This window comes from Talpa europaea (assembly GCF_964194135.1).
Source record: "Talpa europaea genome assembly, chromosome: 7".
Taxonomy (NCBI): Eukaryota; Metazoa; Chordata; class Mammalia; order Eulipotyphla; family Talpidae; genus Talpa; species Talpa europaea.
The window spans coordinates 112,115,059-112,134,434 of record NC_140074.1 but is presented as its reverse complement, the minus strand read 5'-3'; positions in this window follow the sequence as shown (position 1 = coordinate 112,134,434).

Sequence of the window (19,376 nt, the reverse complement as noted above, 5' to 3'; positions counted from 1 at the left end):
TGCCGGCTGGGGAGAATCTCACATGGTGCCCAGACCTCTCCTGTCTTGCCTGCTGCTCCCCTCAGCAGTGTATTTCTGTTGTCTGCCTGTTCTGCTCCCTGCTCTGTCTCTGGCGAATCCTCTCACCATCCCGTACCTCTGGCCCATACCCCAGCTCTTGTATAAAAATAAATAAATCTTCAAAAAAAAAAGAAAAGAAAATGGCTCATCAAGTCCAAATATCAACAATAAGATAGACATTATTTTTTTTGAATAAGCAAGTGAAAATTCTGGGGTTGAAAAGTACAATTACCCAATTCACTAGAGGGGATCAACATCAGAGGTAAACTGGCAGAAAAAAAGAACTAGTGAACTTGAAGATAGCTTGATAGAGATGATGCAATCTGAGAAAGGTGAAAGAATTAAGACAAAGAGCCTCAGAGACATGTGAGACACCATCAAGCACAGGAGACATGTATGAGGAGTGGCCCAGGAAAGACAGTGGCACTTTCATAGAAAGAAAAAGATAAGAGATAAGAATAGGAAATCTGAGGAGTGTGAAAATGTCACAAGAGAACAGGAGATCAAGATGACCAGAGAGAAAGAGTAGGGATCCGAGGCATCTCAATAGACTCATTTGAAGAGAGTTGTTTATTCAATGTGACAATCATTTGCTCCATTTTGTGGTTTTCTACAGCCATTTCTGGAAGTTCTGACATAGACACTGTAGTTTGTGAGGTGGATGTGATGAAAGGAGGGAAGGGTAAAACAAAGATAGGTGGGAGTCAGATGATATTGACAAGTCATGAAATATAAGTCATAAATATATGAGTGACATCAAGAGAGGACAAATAGACCTGAGAAAAGTAAAGCATTGGATTAATAATTCAGAGGTTTCCATGAGGTTGAAGAATCCCTGGCAAGATATAATGTGATCTAAAAGTCAAACCCAGGAAAGGGCACAGGTATTTGGAGACAACATCCAGGGTGGGATGGGGGGCACTGCATTAAGATGTGGTGGGGGTCATTGACATGTGAGTTGAGGGACTTCCCTGCATGTCAAAGTTACGAAGCTTGATGCCATGGATTGCAAGAAACAAGAGCAGTGAATCAGGTCCTCAGGACTCTTGTGAAGGAGGGAATCTGAGGGAGGGGGCAGCAGGTAATGCAGGACAGTGTGCTGGTTTTGTTGTGGTTGTTAGGTCTTTTGTTTTAGTTTGTTTTAATAAGAGAGGAGGGAGATGTAGCAAGGATGATCATTAATCTACCACTGGTTCCAAGCTGGGAAAGAACAAGGAGAACGCAGTTACCTGGGGTTTAAACTAAGGCAAGGGGTGGGGTAGGAAATACTCAGACACGTGCTTGAGGATATAGAGAACTTTGTCGATCACTTAGAAGTTCTTGGTGGCACCAGTTTGGAGGGAGGGAGGATGAACGAAGGGGTTATAGATAGGCTCTTAGTTGTTTTAAAACAGCACTAGCATTGATGATTGTTTGGAAAATAACTTACTATATCGTAATTTGTTGGTAACATGCATTATATGTATATAAAATATACATTAAAAGTATATACCTATTTCATATGTGTATAAAACAGTCTCTTGCCATCCAATGAAGTAACTACAGAGAATACCAGTGGCCTCCAATCTTATTTTTCTAGCATTTTAAATGACTTCCTCAGTTCTTAGATGCCTTGGGCCCTCGCTGGTGGTTTTCGGCTTTGATTCTGTTCAGCCCAGCAGGAAAACAAACCATCAGAAAATGCACTTGGGCCTCACTCTGTGCCCAGCAGAAACAAAATAGAATATCTATTTCATTAGCACACCAGGACCTGGGGAAAGGTGAGAAAGCTCTGGAAATAAAATTGCAGGAGGACTAGGAAAGATGTCAGCCGAGTCTCAGAGATTCAATTTTACCTCTTGCCAGACCACATCTGAATCAAAGCAGCCCGACCAGATGAAGCTCTCCAGTTAAGATCCCAAGATGGATATTCAGATTAAAGGTAATGTGAGGAGCAGCTTCACTCTCAGGTGAAGATGGGTTTTGTTTGGGGGAAAATAGCAGACAAATCAAAGGGAGCACTGAGGTTCCCAAAGAATAGAGGAACAGGAGCCGGTGACAGAGAAAAATGGTTTCAATGACCAGAAGTAAGGCCGTGCTTGTCTGCAGAGGTCGGGCTGCCCCTCAGTGGAATCAGTAGCCATCGCTGCTCCCAATCTAGGACCCCACTTTTGATGGCCTCACTGAGCAAGACATCAGCATCCCGATTTTATAGATGAGGATGCTAAAGCTTAGGAAGGTTCTGATGTTCGCCTGGACTATTTTGTTAATGATCAAATTCATTCAGAAAGGTGTTTAAGTTCTGTCGTGTCACTGGTGGAACAGAGTGGAACTTTGATTAGATACTTAAGAAGGACCTTGAAATCCCCTGAAACTATCACCTAAATCTGGGCCGCTAGGGTCCAACATAAGAGACATATGGCTAAAAATGACAGGTGGAAATTCATGGTTCTGATTGTTCTTGAATACTGAGGCTTTTAATCCAAAAATAGCTCCAAATACAGGAATCTGCCCGAGGGTCTCTGTTGTTGCCCTTGATTTCTCGGGGCGCTGTTGCTCAGGCTCACAGCTTTACTGCCAACTCCATTCTGATGACTCCAAATCTGTCATTACAGCTCAATCTCTTCCCGAGTTCCTGGCTCATATATATCAGACCAACCGCAAGATACCAGCTCCTCGTGCCTCTAAGGGGCCTCAAACGCAATATATCCCAAACCAAACCCATCTCATCTTCCAAATAAATTTCTCCTCTAATCCCTGTCTACCCAGACAGCCACAGCAGGAGCTTTTGCAGACTTCTCCCTCTCCCTCTGAATTCGGTATTATTGTAAGGCAGGACAGGCCACAGGGCAGGTTTTCTAGGATCCAGCAGACCGGGTAAAGGAGTCAGAGTCCTCAGTGGCTTTTGTGGTCTTTTATTTAGATTTACCAGGCATGTAGCAGGCAGGGGTGCTGGGGGGCCGGGAGGCTGGCAGGCCTCCCAGCCCCCAGCAAATCCTCACTCTCTCTGGGCTCTCTCTGGCGTTCTCTCTGCTTCTCTTCTCTCGGCTTCTGTTCGTTCTTGGCTTCTGCTGGCGTCCCTGTGACACCGCCCTAAAAGCCCAGTCTCAGCCTAGGTGAATCCCATCTACCTATGCCCACACCCTATACCAGGTGCCCGCCATCAGGCATGCATTCGGGACCACAAGGTTCTGTCATTCATCCTGATGGCGGGAGGGCAGAAAAGCCTGTAACCTTTTACCTACCCTACAGGTATCAACCCCTAGGACCCACATAAGCTTCTTGTTCACTTATTTGTCCACATGTCTCTCATCACTAGAGAGGAAACGGAAGGGCAGCAGTTTATCTCCGCTGAAGAACTAGGGGCTTTTGGTGGCAATTTCCTCTCTCACTCCAGGACTGAGAGAGACGTTCTTCCTTCTCCCAAGTTGAGGGGGCCCAGCTTTGAGGGTCTTCAGAGAACTTAGAAACAGAAAAGGCATTTGTTGAGTGGGCATCAGAGGTGGGGAAGGCATCGGCTCCCCGCGTGCCATCTTGTGCTGGCCTCTGCATGGTCCTCAGGTGTGGTTACCTTTCCATCTGCCTTGTCGCCACACAGACACTGTCAGAATCCACCCACTGTCTCTCCTTACCTTCAAGTTTTGGCGATCATCATTCCCTGCCGTCCTATCCCTTCTCTGAATCTTGCTTTCTCATCTGTACAATTGCCATCGCAACACCTGCCCTTCCCATGGGGAGAGGATCACCTAACGCAACCAGGGAGGTCAAGTGCTCGGTGGGTGAAGCACATGGATGAGTTTCCTGAGGAAGATGTCAACTGCCTCCGGTCCTGGTTTTCTCACCACATTGTGTTCCCAGAGGAAGAAGATGTTGCTTCTTCCTCTCATCAGCTCTGGTGCATCACCCAATGACCATACCTGGCTTTCCCTTCCTGGCCCCGCCCAAAAAAAAAAAAAAACCCTTCTTTGATTATTTAGAGCTCTTCTTGCACGCAGGACTTAAGTGAAAGAGCTCAGGAGTTCAGATGGGGCTAAGAAGCAAGAGCAGCATTGTCAGGTGATGGGGCTTACGAGTACCTCAGAGTCCAGGTGAAAGCTGCTGGGATTTAACAGAATCCTTGCTGGGCGAGGTTCCCCTCTGCCCACCTCCGCCTCCCAAAAGGAAGAATGTTACAGGGTTGGACTCGTTCATTCAGGCAAAAAAGCAGATGGTAAGTGTCCTTGAGAAGGGACCCTCTTCCCCAGAGTCAGCTACAAAGGGGGTAGAAGGATAGTGTCCTGATAAGCCTGAGCCTTTAAGAAGAGAGGCGCTCTGCCTGGATTCTTGTCTGGAGCCAGGCAGGTACAGATGTTCCTCATTCCCCTGGAGCCCAAGGGCAGAAGGTGTGAGGCACTGAGAGCAGGAAGAGTCTGAAGTGGCCACTTGCAGTTTCCTGGCTCCAGAGAAGTCTGGGAGTCATCCAGATTTCCTGTGTCTCCAAGAAAGGTAAGGAGAGACAGTGGGTGGATTCTGATGGTGTCTGTGTGGCGACAAAGCAGATGGAAAGGTAACCACACCTGGGGACCACGCAGAGGCCAGCACAAGATGGCACACGGGGAGCCGATGCCTTCCCCATCTAATGCCCACTCAACAAATGCTTCTGAGAACTCAAAAAACAGTGCTAGGAAGGGGTAGCTGGAGTAGGGAGGAGATTGGAAGAGACAAAGACCTAAACTGAAGGAGAAAATGTGGAATTAACAGTCTGGAGTTGGCTTGACTAAGAATTCAGTTATGGAGAACAGGATGAAGATTTTTTATAGATATTAAGTCAGGTTACAGAAAATAACAGAGAAAGGATGCATTTCTGGTACCCATGAGACATATCACATCTTCTAACAATTGTGTGTCTGGATCCCTGCTGGACTATCTGTTTCTTGATGGCATGTTTTGGTTTTGTTTGTTTGTTTTTGTTTAAAGATTTATTTATGCATATAAAAGCTGGGGTGTAGGCCAGAGATGTGGTGGTGAGAAGACTCACCAGAGACAGAGTGGGGAGCAGAACAGGCAGACTGACTGAAATACACTGCTGAGGGGAGCAGCAAGCAAGACAGGAGGGGTCTGCTATGCCATGTGGGTTAGCTCCTTGGCCAGGGATCGAACTTGTGATGCAGTGGCTGGCAATAGCTTCATAGTGCTGAGACTTAGGGCCTTGCACCACCAGGGAGGCCCCTAGTGGCATGTTTTGTACCTTATGCATCCCTGCTTCCTCCTTGGTGAGGGTTGGCACATCATCAGCCCACCTCAGAAGTATGTGAACTTGCTCAGAAGTGAGCTGAGGGGAAGTGTGTTCTCCTGGCCCACCTGGGCTGCACCCCATTCTCCATTGTCAGTTCAGGAAGCTCATATACATCCCCTCTCTCATTCCTTCACTCAGAAAGTATTTATGGAGGGTTTGAGCTGTGACTACAAATGTGAGTAGGGATGGGAAGCGTGATTTAAAACGATACCTGTATTTGCACGTTTTGCTTTGTGTTTAATGTCCTGCGTCCTTTCCTATCTTCTCACTTCAGCTTTGCTACCGCAGTAGAAGTGAAGGGAAACAGATGGTGTTAATTTCACTGTACACATGAAGAAAGAGACAAGCTGAGACTTGACCAAAGTGACAGAAACTTTTGGTAGCAATAGGAGGGGAAAAGCACAGTTCTTCTGATTCTTTGCTTTGTGTTCTTAAGTAAAAAGAATACAAACAAACATATTTTGGGGGTTGAAAGTGCAATCAGCTAATGGAAAGAGCTCTCAACAGTCAAAGCTGGAACAATTTAAGCCACAAAATTAATAAAGTAATACTGGATTAAAACCCAAAGTACAAATCTCCATGAGTCTACGCTGCTATCAACAAATGATTGACTAGTAAGTAAATGGAGAATAAGTACATTGCTCTGCAGAAAAATTCCTGATAGTTCATGTAGACCTTCTGTCACACCGAGAATGTGGACTAGGCCGAGTGACTTCCTTCCTAAGAGTATACTATGGAAAGAGAAAAGAGTAACCTTAAAGGGAGAACCTGAACAAACAGTGCCTCAGCTGACCCAGGCACAGCAGCAGAGATAGGCATGTGATAGCCTGTATCCTTGGTGGGATATGGTGGAAATGGGGCTTTATCTTTTTTCTCCATCTCAAAGACCTAGAACCCAGTCTAATCAGGAGAAAATCACCAGATTAATTCCAGCTGAGGAATATTCTACAAAAAACTAGCAGTGCTCAAAGCAGCCAAGGTGATCAAAGACAAGGAAAGTCTAAGAAACTGTCACTGCTGGGGATTCTAAAGAGACACGATGATGAAAGGTATCTAGGATGGAATTCTAGGACAGATAAAGGATGTTAGATAAAAATTAAGGACTCTGAATAAAATATAGACTTAATGAAAATATATCAATTTTGGGTCATGAATTATATCTAATATACCATTCTAATAAGTTACTGTTCCTAATAATAGAAGAAACTGTAGGGGGATATGGGGACTCTATGCTATTGTCACCATTTTTCTGTAAATCTAAAATTAGGTTTATTAAAAATCAAGTAATTTTTTAAAACTATAGATTAGTTACCCAATGAAAAAGTGAATTGAGTTTATTGCTGGTATTATCAGGGTGAGGTGGGAAGAAGATGATGTACAAGTCTTTCTTCCTTTTTTCCCATGAGTCAGTAGGGTTTACAGTCAGTTTTGGTTAAAATAACACAGAAAAGACCTCTTGGTGTGTCTGGCAGATCCTGGATAAGTTCTCTTCATCATCATCTCCAGAAGTTTTGATCTCTCAGGTCAATAAGCCTAGGTACACCTTTCTGGTCCTTCCTCTGCTTGCCTGGGCCTTGAGTACCTACTACATCATCCAGTTAATCTTCAGAATAGAGAGAGTGGGATATTAGGCGTCTGAGTACCTTTGAGTATCACGTAATTGCTGTGCCCCTGACTTGACCTTTCTTATTCTCTTCATCCATAAAAAGAAATTGATGATGTTCCCTGAGGTAATGGAAGGAGAGAAGGTATAAGGTACATGAAAGCTTTCTGTGACCTAGAAATGGCTGTGAAGTTTTATTTTGGAATGTCATTGTCTTTGGGGAGACCATGACTTTCTGCATCCTTTCTCCTTTTAAACAGAGCTCTGGATTTTTCACTCAGTTTGGCTGACATTTGTCAAGTATCATTAACATGTTAAGAACAATAATAAGTGCCTTGCTGAGTAATAGCATTCCTGGATGTGTTAGAAAATGGAAGAACAAATTTGTCAGAATCACCACGGGAATGGGAAGAGTTGTATGTGGCTGAAAGTGGCCTCGAGTGGGGATTACAATGGTCTCGGCACTGTCCATTGGGTGCAGAGGCAGCCAATAAAGATTTTGCTGGAACAGGAGAATCAGAGAAGCTGCTGGAGGAATTCTCTCTAAATGCAGCCTGAGTTGGTATAAACTGTGTAGAAAGCAAGACTTTGGATCAGAGAAGCCCAGGTAAAGTTGGGAAAACAAGCTAGGTGGATGAATTATCTTTGAAGTAAGGAGAAAAAGGAGTAGTAGTGGGTAGCCAGACTGTTAGTCAAGTGGTGACAAGCAAAATGGCAGGAGGTGAGTGGTCAGAAACCAGTCTGAACAGAGACTAGACATGGTAAGGCTCCTATCCACATTCCCCATCCACAGTCCTGACCCGTTAACCACACTTTTGCATGGCAATGCTTCGAGGGGCTCTGTGCAAGAGTAATAATTATAAAACATATTCATAACTTATAAAACGTATTCCCAAACAATATTTCATTTGTACCACTGTTCTGTGGGTTTGGTGTGATTATATCTGTTTTGCAAGTAAAGAGGGTAAGCCTCAGAGCAACTTTGCAGAAGCTATGAGTTAGGAAGAGGAAGAGCTGAATGCAAACATTCTTCAGCAAGTCTTGAGTGTTTTCTACACAGTACACCTGGAGAATGGGCTAATGATTTCCTGAGATGGATGTACACTTCAAAACCCCCAAACATAGGCTTTTTTTTTTTTTTTCATTGCTTGGGTATTTATTTATTTAAAGTTGAGTTGCTGTTAAAGTGACAGCTTCCATATTAAAAAGGTTTTTCAAAAATTTCAAAGCATAGGGTTGAGTTGCTTGATTAGCCCCAGCCGGCCAGCCCCTGGCCAGGGGTAGGACAGGACCAAGGGAAGTCAGGTAGTCAGGTGTTGAAGGGTTTGGATTTAGTGCCCAAATTTTGACTTAAAAAAAAAAGGAAAAGGAACATTTGGGAATAAGGAATTAGAAAAATTACGTGCGTGTTCAAGCATCTTATAAAAAAAAAAGACACAAAGGAATGAGTTGTTCCCTCTGGGTTTTATATTCTCTTGCCAGATCCTTTAATTATGCTTCTATTCTTTTTTTCCCAAATTTAATTTCCCCCCAGACTTAAATGAAGAGCAGATGATGCTTTCTAGAAGACTTGGTACAGTGGCCTTTCAGAAGTTATTTTTGCTTGGATGCAGGTCTTGGTTTGGTCTCCAATTCACTGTGTGATCTTGGATTATTTTTCACCTTTTAGGTGGTTCAGCTTCTCCAACTGCAACATAGGCTTTAGAACATTTACCACCAATAGAGCTTCCTAAGAAAACTGAAAAAGAGGGCAGAGTGATAGCCAGGGAGGCACATGGAAGAGTTCCAAAGTACAACGTTTTAATGGGAAATGTTATTATTAGAGCATTCCCCAGAATCACCGGGGTTTGTGGGTCACTACAGTCCAGGGCCATCTGCTGCCCTGAAATTGAAGCTGAAAGGCCCCAACTGATCCACCTGGCTGGATGGGATGGGACCTTGGATCTCCTGACACCAGTGTTCTTTCTGGTTCTCCAGGATGTCTCTTGGCTTGATTCGATTGGCTTGACAGTTTTTATCTCATGAGCTGTTATTGATTTGCTCTGATGCTTCAGAAAACTGTCCTGAGAAAGACAGATGGATGAGCACTTTCTAAGCCCAATGGGGTCAGAAAAGACTTTCAGGAGGAGGTAACACATGAGCTTGGAATTAAAGGATCAGTAAGATTTTTCAATGTGGATGGATAAAGGTGAAGGTGGGGGTAGGGCAGTGTAGGGAAAATGGAGTTACTCAAGCTATTTTTTGCCTCTTACAGACCTCTAAGGCAACACCTGCAGCTTTGTTTTCCTTCCAGGTTTCATTACCCACGTGTAATATATTGATGTAAAAAGCACTTGGGAGCAGGAGATCTGGGTACACTGAGAAGCCAGAGGGCATGGGCATGCATATATATAAACAGGGACACATGGGCCCAGGAGGCAATAAAGGGAGAGACTGAGAGAGTGGGAGAGATAAAGAGGAGAGAAGCCAGAGAGAGAGGGAGTACAGAGAGCCTGGGGGCCTGGGAGGCTTGGTTTCTGCCAGCTTCCCAGCCCTCCTGCCTCCCTGTCTGTCCCCCTACCTCCAGGTCTGTCTGTACCTGGTCCCCTGCTTTAGCATTAAAGAACTATCTAATCTACTGAGGACCCCAATAGTCTTTTTTTCATTTGCCCAAATCAATAATGAACCTGCCTACCCTGAGTTGGCTGCACAACAAGCAGGCACTCTAGGAAGAGGGTAGAGCACGTGCAAACCCACGGACATGATAAAGCAGTAGCATGTTTGAGGGATAGCAAGAATTTTGATCAGTTGGAGGATACCTGAGGAGTGGGAGATTAATCCAGAGAAGTAAATAGGTACCAGATCCAACACTGGACTTATCATGAAGAATGGGAGCTAACTGGAGAATTGGAACAGATGCTCATTTTAGAAAAAGCGCTCTGGTAGAAATGTAGAGACTAGAGGGGTCTGAAGTTGAAGGAGTGGGATGGGTGACTCAGAGTCCGGGTGGAGCTATCACAGGAAACCCCAAGAATGGATAAAGACCTCAAGTAAGGCCATGCTTGTGGAAAAGGTGAGGGGTTAGAAAGAGATCTGACCAGAGTATGAAATTTGGGATGGATGGAATATGAGCGGTCGATGAGAGAGAGGGAGGCTAAAATAATTTCCACGTTTCTGGCTGAGGTGATTTTGCAGAAAATCACACTGTTGGTTTACATTAAAATATAGAAGAAGAATCAGATGTGGGAGAAAAAAATGATTTATTCAGCTTTGAAAATACTGATGTTGAGGTGGGTATGGGAGATCTCTGTGGAAAGAGCCAGTGGCCAAATGAGTGTAAGGATTTGGAAGAGAGGTAAGCCTGCAGCTAGAGATCCTCACCATGGGTGACAGTGAGATCACAGGTAAACGGGGAGAGAAATAGGGTGGAGGAGCACCTGGGGAACCAGTATTTAAGGACCAATAGAACAGGAGGAGACAGGAAAGGAAAATTAGAAAGAGGGCAGATATGCGTGGGGGAAATCAAGAGGCAGCAATGCCAGGGAGGCCTGGCTGAGAGACTTACTTACGGAGAGCAGATAATGCAAATGTGATCAAGTTCATCAGGGAGAACAGATATGAAGTTTAAAGGGTGCATGGATGGTAGAACCAACCATGGAAGGTCAAAGAAACATGGCCTTTGTTGTTGATGGGCTTGAGGAAGAATCTTAAATAACAGGAAGGTCATTTTCACTCTTGAAAAGAGCCAAGAAAGAGAGGAATTTGCCTGTAGCCCTTTGCCCTAATAATCCCCAGTCAAAAGCTATTTCACATTCTTCACCCATAAAGAACACTGGGGATGGAAGGCAGCACTTATTGTCAGGTCCTGGCGAATAACCCTTTGTGGCTGTTAGAAAATCCTCTTTCAGGGCCTCCCTGGTGGTGCAAGAGGTTAGGCACTGCACTATGAAGCAATCCACAGCCTCTGCAGCACAAGTTCGATCCCTGGCCAACCAGGGAGCAACCCACATGGCGCAGCAGACCTCTCCTGACTCGCCCACTGCTCCCCTCAGCAGTGTATTCAGTCAGTCTGCCTGTTCTGTTCCCCACTCTGGCTCTGGTGAATCCTCTAACACCCCACATCTCTGGCCTGTACCCAGCTCTTGTATGCATAAATAAATAAATCTTTTTTTAAAAAAAAAAGAAAAAATCCTCTTTCAAAAGGAGGATACTAGGCTCAGCACTGCCAAGTCACCTGCTCCAAGTCACTTGCTGGTCTCGGTCCTCTTCACTGGCTGACTGGCCCCACCCCCAGAGCAGATCCATGAAGAGCTATCCTTTTATCTCTCATTGGCTCGTCATCGCCCTCCTAAAGCTGATTAAGTGAAAAAGGTAAACTTGGGCCAGATACAGGGATTTCAACCACTGAGGCCTCCTCAGAGACAAGTTAAATCAATGGTTAGAGAGAGATAAACCACTGCACAAAGAAGCTTTTCTTCTAAAGGAGCAAAGGACAGCTGGGGGTGTGAGGCACATGGGAGTGGTCCGGGGAGAAGGGCATCCCACCAGGGTAACTTGAGCTCCCTCCAGAGACTGAGTTGCAAGTCTCCCCCTACCCTCCTGCACCCCTGATCTGACAATTCAAGGCTGCTTGCAGTGGGTAGTTGGGAAGTGACTAAGAAACATTGAGGCTGACAGAAGGCAGCCCAAGGTGATCCCAGGGTGGGGGATGAGGAATTTCACTAGCTCTCTCAGGGGCCGACAGAAGCTAACCCACCCAGTAGGATTCTTGCTATGGCTAAATGGAGCCTAAGGCCAGGGCTCAGAGAAAGAGGGCTCAGGATGCTGGCTCATGTCTGGTCAAAGGAGTCTTTGTCACCCCACTCCCTCCCCCACCCACACTCCACCCCTTTATCAGACTGCTGTGTCCTTGATGGGTGTTTTTGAAGTCAGTGGATTTGGAGTTAGGAGTGTGGGGTCCTTGGGTTCACTCTGGGAATGGTTTCACCAGAGCTCCCGGTTCAGCAACACGCAGCGAGTTTCTCCATGAAACAGAGACATTAGTTATATTTAAAGAGCAGCTTTATTAGGGAAAGAGACAGAAGAATAAAGGAAGCTTGCATAGACACAAGTGGGCAGGAAGAGCTGCCCCGAAAGGGACAGGTTTGTTGAAAGAGGCCTGCATGGTTGTAGGCGGGTGGCCTTGTGGAGAGCGGCCTCCACTGAAGGAGGTCAGTGAAGAGCAGTCCCGGCCTGGTACAGGTCACGGGCAGGCAGGAAGCTGCTGCCCTGCAGAGGAGAGAGTTGGTGAAAAGAGGCACCTGTATAGCCACAGGTGGGCAGACGGAGCGCCGCCCCATTGTGAGGGCTGTGTTAGGTTTTACCATCTTCAGGGAGGGGCTCATCTTTGTGGGAGGATGGTTTGTGCCCCTGACACTCCTGATAGTTTCTGGGTATTGCGCCTCCTGATCTGGGCGTTGATGCCTAAGGGTCTTGGTTTCTATAACTGGGTTAATGGATTATGCTAATCCCTTCATCCCCTACCTCCTTGTATAAGTTAGGTTCTTGACCTTGTATCTCTTGTCCTCCATCACCCTCACTCAAAATATTCCAGTCACCGGCCTCCTGTCCCAGGCACACTGCTAGCCCAGCAGCCTTCACACTTGGCCTCTGCTATGAAGCCTTCCCAGTGTGGCCAGAGTCCTCACTCCTCCCATACCACCGCTTTGCTCAATAACCTCGCCAAGAGGCCTGCCCTCAGGGCATATTCATACACTTACCTCAGAACCCCCTGCCTCTTCCCTGAGTTTTCTCCATTGCACTTATGACCACCTAAAGTGCTAGATGTTTTACTTAGACATTGTTTATAGCTGTTTCCTCCCCCAGGGAACGAGGCAGGACTGCTGTGTCCCTAACATCTGGGACAGCATCTGGCATGCAGGAGGGGCTCATTCTTTGTTGAATGAATCAGGGGCCTAGATGAAGGTCTCTGTAGACTCCCCCAGATCCTCATTATCTATGTCAACAGCAAAGAGCAATCAGTCATCATAGTGTAGGACGCGTGCACCTAGTTCATAATATCCTTTACAGGCTTCGGTTCTGTTTTAATACAAAAACATGGGAATTAGCACAGATGAACCCTGAAACATTTGTCTCCCAAAAGAATCTTAGGGTGTTGTGTCGTCGTGAGGGGTGTTGTGAGAAAAGGAAAAGGGAGTGCAGTAATATTGGGACAAAGAAACCATTTTGAATTCTGAATTTGCTTGCAGTTTTTTCACATGCCTACAGTATCATCTTCCTCACTGCCTCAAATAACAGATGAGCATGTATCTCTCGCTATAAACATGTTTAACAGGCACTCAGTAGCACTGAGGGGTGTTCGAATCACCCTCCCCCCACATATCCCATGCAAAATTTCCACAAGTGCACCCAGCTGTTTCTGAAACCTGCCACATGCTGTTTTCTATGTGCAGAAGGCTGTCCTTCCCTCCCCAGGCACCCCTCACTTGCCCCCTAGTAATTCCTCGCTCACCCTTCAAGACTCAGCTGAAGCATTGTCTCTGCAGGGAGGACTTCTTACTCCCTGGGGAAGAGTTCATCACTTCCCTTCTCCACTGACAGCATCCAATACAAAAGCTCTGTTGCCACTTGTCACATTATAATTGCTAATTTGTTCCCTAGTCCTTATCCCCAGGTGACTGTAAGAAACTGGTGGGCAGAAACTTGACCTTATTCAGTACCTAGTCCCCAGCTGTAGCCACAGATAGCACAAGCAGGACAAGCAGGACGGGGTGAATGATGCCGGGGCAGTCAGCAGCCCCGAGCCAGCTGGACACCAGGAGGAAAACAGTTCAGGTCCACAGTGCTCATCGCTCAGCGTTCCTTGCCTGGGAGGACAGGAACCTGATCCCTCTGGACAAAGGTGCTGTGAAGGTAGAGCCTCATTCATTTACTCTCTCTCCAGTTACACATTTGAGGGCACAGCACACCATCACCCTCTTTGTGCTTTCCACAGCAAGATCTGATTTCAGACAAGAAATCTGAAACCAGCCCAGCAAACACAAATCTACAGCACCAATAAGGCAACCCTGTTGAAACGCTACTTAAATCAGTGTCACTTCCTACTTGCTCTGCACAGTCCTGTGTTCTCTGGTCACACCACCTGCCAAAGACCAGGTCCACGAAAACTCTCCGGGGCCTCACATCCAGATCTAGCAAGCAGGGGCCGGGATCACCTGGCTGGAGCAACAGGCAAGGCTTCTGTCTTTCGTCTTTTTCATTATAGTATCCCCCGAGCCTCAGCTAGTTGCTGGCATGAACTGGAACCCAAATAAACACTTTTGAATGAGTGTGGGACTAGGGGACCCGACAGCGTCACTGGGAAAGGAAGCTGGGGAGACATCAGAGCACTGAAGGTGGAAGTGATTTTTGAATGAGTCACTAAAGGTGGTTCTGGTGGGCGCCTCTCCCGAGGGCCACACTCACATGGCGGCAGAGCCAACACTGGCCAAATAGTGTGGTTAACTAAAGGCGTTTGGTTTGAGGATGTGAAGGATGAACATCCCCCTGTGAGCACAGGGGACCTACCAGCTTCCTCCTTACCTATCCTTTTCAACTAGTGCACTGCCTGTCTCAAGAAATACCGAAGATTTAAAGAAGCTTTGCTTTACACAGGGTACAACATCATTAGAAAGTTCAGGTTGACCACCTGCCTAAGTTTAGCCTGGCTACAGTTTGATCTGAGACTTCTTTCAAGAGCTAAAAAAAAAAAAAAAAAAAAAGTACAAGATATTGAAAGAATGCTGCTGAACTTCCTTCCAGGTTGTTGCCACATGAAAAATCTCTGCAGGTGGGTTAGAACCATAATTGGAAAAACTTGGCCATATGGGAAGGAAGCTAACATTTGTCTAGTGCCCATCACATGCCAGAATGCAAACACTAGATACTTGGAGTGGCTTATTTAATCCTTGTGACTGCACAGTGAGGGAGGGGCTATCACCCTTCTGCAGATAGCAACAGAGGCTCACGGGTAATAGGTATTTGCCTCGCTAACCCAGCCACTCTGTCACTGGCTGGCTGACTGCATACACTGCTCACAGATGGGATTCGGAAGACATTCATGATGTAAGAGAACCGAATCCTTGAAATTAAAATTTTCTCCGGACTTTCTTGGTGATGGACGCATTTGATTGGGTGTGCTAAGTTTGGCCTGACAGTGTACAGCCAAAGGATCAGGTGAAGACTCCAAAGCCTAGAATCCTGAGGCCAACTTCCATGTAGCAAGGCTATTCAACGCGGGGACTCCTGACAGCAGTGCAAGTCTGAGTGATCACGAGCTATGTAGCACAGTGAGCATCTTCATGGTGGATGGAGCACAGGCCCCTGATGAGCATGGCTTCACCTCCCCTTGCAGAGCAGCTCGAGTGCACGGTGGCACGGTTTCTTGGAAAAATAACACCACCGATCCATTGCAGGGACGTAGGTGGGAATGGCACAGAACTTAAGAACATGTTGGCACTGTCTGTTAAAAATAGCAAAAGCAGCAGAAAGACATAAATGCAGTTATTCTAACCTCGTTAAACTAAAAACATTCCTCAGGTCCTCTTGGAAAACTTGTTTCACAAGGAGGGAGGTGAACCAGCTTCTTCGTGGTCAGTTTCATTTGGAGATTTTCCTTTTATACTCTCCATCTAATTAACACAAGAGGGGAGTAGACATTACCCGAGAAACCAAGTAAAAATGGGCAGGTTTAGAATGAGCCTTATTTTTAAAAGTTCTTCCTTTGAAGGTAAGTCCTTCAATATACCTTTGACCCAGGAGCTATACTGCTGAGGTTGAAAATAGACCCCAGGCTTCCTGGGTTCAATTGGCTCTGCCACTTACTTTGAACAAGGAAACTCATTCACCTTTGCTTGCTTCCTCATCTGTAAAATGGAGATAATAAAATGAGTGAGCCAGAAGATAATTTGTAAACATCAACCGAGATAGCCATGTCAGCTAGCACAGCACCCAGTACACAGGGAGCGCTCAGTTGTTTATTCCCTTAAAGACCCGATCCTGAATAGGGACTGAGGTATGCAAAGGTGTCCACTATAGCTCTTTTATAATGAAAAACCTGAAACAGTCTAAAAATCCAAAAAGAAGTGAATAATGAAGCAAATAAGTCTATATATTCAGTCCAGAAAGATGACAGAGCCATTGAAAACTGTGGTTATGAAAACTACAAAATACCATTCTTCTTTTTTAGGAAGACAGAATGAAATAATTCAATGAACTACTGAGGTTTTAAAAAGAAGGGAAAAGTAAAGTGATGGCATGTAACACAACATAACCATCAGCAATCACGTTACAGCTGAAAGGACAAATTCACCCCCCTTCTTTTATTGAGAAACGTTGACTTCCAGCATGGATATGATGCAGGGGGTAGCTTCACACCTCCCCAGGTGTATGTCACACCACCCCCACTAATGCACCCACAGTCTTTTCCCCTAGGCACTGCCCCCCTTTATTCCTCTCCTCTTTCCCCTCTAGAAGCCTCAATTCTGCAGTCATTTTTCTAAGGTTTGTTTAGAATAGTATTTTTAAAAAGCTCATGAAAAAAATAAGTGGGAGGGGGAGGGAAGAAGGATATAAAATTATGTCTATGGCACATATTTAACTATGTAAAACAAAACCAAATTCTATACAAAGAGGAATAAAGACTGATAGGAAAGTCCATGAAGATGAGCAAAGTTGGGGTTCTTTTTCATTTTCTGTTCTGTTTTCCAGTTTTATATATTTCCAGAGTATAAAAGAATAAAAATCATGTTTTTATACATATCCTTATATGAGTGTAATCTGCACTGAAGCTCTAGGTTTGCAGAACTGTTTCTTTTTATTATTAAGTTCAGAGACGACCTAAGGGAAGTAGGGTAGGCAAAATAATTTTCCAGGCTTATACATTGCTGATAGTTGGTTCTCTGGTAGCTTCAATAAACACGCTTGGATTTTCCTTCTTTAGGGCACAGTATCTAATATTTACACACCAATTTCACACCCACTTTTCTGTGGCTACTACAAAAGTTCTAGCTGACCTTTGGCCACAGAAGCAGTAGGGCTGGGAGGCTGAGTGTCAGGCTGCAGCCAGTCAGTAGGGGCCTGCCTCAGTTTGTGACAGACAAGTGAGCTTGACTAAAACCAGGTCTGCCCTAAAAATGCTTTACTCTCCCTCATCTCCTTCATAAAACTACCTGCCAGCCTGCCGCTCCCTTCCCGCTCTCATGCACAGCTTCTCTTTGTACCCCTACTGTGGACGCCGAGCCGGGTCAGAAGCTAAGGACAGAGAGCTACGGACTCAGCTCCTGCCTGGAGATATCAGTCTCAGGGCCACAGATAGAGCAGACAAGCAAGCAATCCCGGCGCCACAGGGCAGGGGCATGAAGGCGAATCGCTGCTGGGAGCCAGTGGAGGCCCCACTGACTGTGCCTGGGGCAGTCAGCACAGTGGAGGCTCCTCTGATGGCGGTTTGGAATGAACAGATATTGTCAGGGTAGGAGAGGGCTGGGGTAAGGGCATTCCAGGCCAACGAACAGCAGGTACACAGGGTGTCATAGGGAAAGTCTATGAAATTCCCTGTGGGGTTGGTGTCTTGTGGGGTTCAGTCAGGGAGAGGGAAGACCAGGAGTCAGCATGTAAAGAGACTATGTTAACGTGTTGGGCTTGAGTCACAGGGGTTAGGAGTCCATGGAGGTTTTGAAGCAGGAGACAGGCTCAGGGTGTCTTAGGAAGACAACACTGGCAGCTTGGGGAGGATGGGCTCCTTTGAGGGGTGGAGCCAGTGGCAGAGGTACATGTGAAGAGGTGGCTACAGCTGTCTCAGGACTAACTAGGGTTTTTCAGGACTGTGCAGTGGGAAGGGAGGCGAGGAAGCAGGCCAGGAAGCAGAGAAGAAGGTGGAGGTGATAGTTCTGAGAGAAATCAAGGATGGCTGAATGGCAGAGAAGTGGGCTTGGTGGGGGAATAAGGAAAGATAAGAACTCAGTTTGGAGCAGGTCGAGTAAAACATTCGGGGTGGAGGGCCATGTGGGCAGTTGATTGGGGAGGTCTAACTTTCAGTAAGTACTTTTAGGCTGGAAGTTATTGATCAGGAAGGTGACAGCACAGTAGTGGGCGGATGCTCTAAAAATAGTTGAGGTTACCTGGATGGACTGGAGACAGAATTCTTGGAAATAGTAATGATGCAAGACACTCCTGCCTTCAAAATTAGATTTGACAGAGGGTGGCCTGAGGGTTTTTCTGAGGCTCTAAACCACGTGAAGTGTTTTCTTTCCCATGGCCATGCCTGATGAGTTTTCAGTTCATGTTATTTGATTTGTTTCTGCTGACCCCGAGGGTGCAGGGGCGTATGGCAGACAGGAAGCTGTGGAGTCACAGGCCTTGGCTTCTTGTCCCAGCTCCCTGACTTAGGATGAAGTGTGTAAACCTCTCCCACTCAGTCTCCCGCACTCAGAGCTAAGAGGACTGCGAAGGATATGTGCTTGGTAATAGAAAAGCCTGGAACCTTAGTTCAGCTGTTTATTCTACAAGCTAAACCCAAAGGCTTTTCTGAGTGAAAATACATCTTTTACTAAATTTACAGTCTTGGGGTCCCAACTAGCATATTTTAAACTGAAAAGGTGTGTTGATTAATGTTTGCGCTGTCTCTGGCATTTCAATGATTAAAACCTGAACTAGGAAGTTCTAGATGACAGGGCGCATTTGTTTTTCTTCCCATTCTGAGTTTTCAAAAAAAAAAAAAGAGAGAGAGCTCAAGCTCTTAAAAACGCACGATCATTTTCACAGTCATCTAATTTAGAGACAGTGGAACAAATACAAGTAATAATTTTATTCTAGTCTATAGCACACATTTTTTAACATACATTTTAGTGGTCTTGACAGGGTTACTTTTGAGCAGACTTTAAATGAATCCACAAAATTTAATATATTAAAAAATGAAACACACACAGTATACAACACACACCCAGATGGTCAGAAGCATGCAGGTGGGCAGACTGGTGGACGCTGTGTCAGGTGCAGCCCCCCCATTTACGAATTCACCAGCAGACACCAATTCTTCTGTCCCTCATTCCCACACAATTTGCCAAAATCACAGAGTTCTAAACATACACGCACACAATAAACCCTCCTTTAAGCCACATCAGTATAAAACTTCAACGAATAAGCCCATGTGTGTTGTCAAATCAGCAAATCCAACGATCAAGCCCATTGCTAAGAAAATGGACGACGTGGGCACCCAATCTAATTAAAGGCAAGGTTATTTCATGTATTAAAAGACCAGGGGAGATGAATTAACAAAGCAAGTAATGTTAATCTTAATATAAGACACTGAGGGACAACCAAAAATAATATATTAAATACCATGCCACTGAGCCAATAGATAATCTGTGGACTACAGATGCATGAGTTTCTATCTGTCAAACGATGCTTTAAATAGTATTCTATGAAAAAAGAGCAAAGTCTAGG